At 33.8% G+C, this 1,025-nt stretch overlaps 3 non-coding genes across 3 annotated transcripts; all 3 read right to left on the bottom strand.

Moving 5' to 3' along the window:
* Positions 1-419: 419 nt before the first annotated feature.
* On the bottom strand, positions 420-492 carry ACLA_078900. Its single transcript has one exon. It is a non-coding gene; the product is annotated as a tRNA-Phe (tRNA).
* A 338-nt stretch (positions 493-830) lies between these two features.
* ACLA_078890 lies at positions 831-903 on the bottom strand. Its single transcript has one exon. It is a non-coding gene; the product is annotated as a tRNA-Val (tRNA).
* A 1-nt stretch (position 904) lies between these two features.
* On the bottom strand, positions 905-976 carry ACLA_078880. The gene has a single exon. It is a non-coding gene; the product is annotated as a tRNA-OTHER (tRNA).
* Positions 977-1,025: the final 49 nt, after the last annotated feature.

The raw sequence follows: 1,025 nt of genomic DNA, 5'->3' as shown, positions 1-1,025 counted from the left end.
GATGATTTGAATAAATATATTTCAAAGTTTAAATTTAAGTTTAAGTTTGACATGTTTTTTTTTTATAATTAAATTTTCAATAGTAATTATTTATAATATAATACTATTTATCGAATAATGCTATTTATCAAATAATGCTAAAAAGCAGCCAGGAGAGAAACTCGAATTCTCATTCTTAATTCATGAAATTATTGTTCTACCGATTGAACTATCCTGGCGAATATAAAATTATGTTGGGGCGACTCGAACACCCAATAGTAAATACCAAAAATTTATGACTTACCTATTAGTCGACAACATATAATATATAATCTATAATCTTAATTAAATAATATGGGTAACAAGACTTGAACTTGCAAAGTTAATACTATTCCGTCCTAAGCGGAACCTGGTTACCAAATTTCAGCATACCCATCTATTGCTCGAGATAAGACTTGAACTTATAACCTAATCATCTTCAGTGATCCGCTCTACCAATTGAGCTTCTCAAGCTAAAAAAAAAATTTATATAGAATAATGGAGTTATCAGGACTCGATCCTGAAATAACGATATGCAAAATCGCCGTTTTACCAGTTAAACTATAACCCCTATCCGAGAAACGATTTGAACGTTTACGACTTGCGTCACTTAAGCTTAAGTTAAGACTGTCTACCAATTCCAGCACTCGGATTATATAAGACTAAAATGACTCGAACATCTATTCAAACCATCATGAGTGGTTCGCTTTACCTATTAAGCTATAGCCTTTGGTTGCGGGTTTAGGGATTGCACCTAAATATTATGGTCATGAGCCATCTATGTTACTATTACATCAACCCACATTTATAGATAAGAAATAGGTGACTCGAACACCTGACCTTTCGCGTGTAAAGCGACAGCTCTACCAACTGAGCTAATTTCTTTCAACCCAAGGGAGATTTGAACTCCCGCACTAACAGTGAAATGTTATGTCTTACCAAACTTGACCATTGGGTCTTTATTTATAGCCCAGTGCAAGTATCGCACTTGCTTCTACCGATACAAA

This window comes from Aspergillus clavatus, genomic scaffold, assembly GCF_000002715.2.
Source record: "Aspergillus clavatus NRRL 1 1099423829818 genomic scaffold, whole genome shotgun sequence".
NCBI lineage: Eukaryota > Fungi > Ascomycota > Eurotiomycetes > Eurotiales > Aspergillaceae > Aspergillus > Aspergillus clavatus.
Note: the sequence above shows the minus strand (reverse complement) of the source record. Positions and strands in the feature narration are given on the sequence as shown.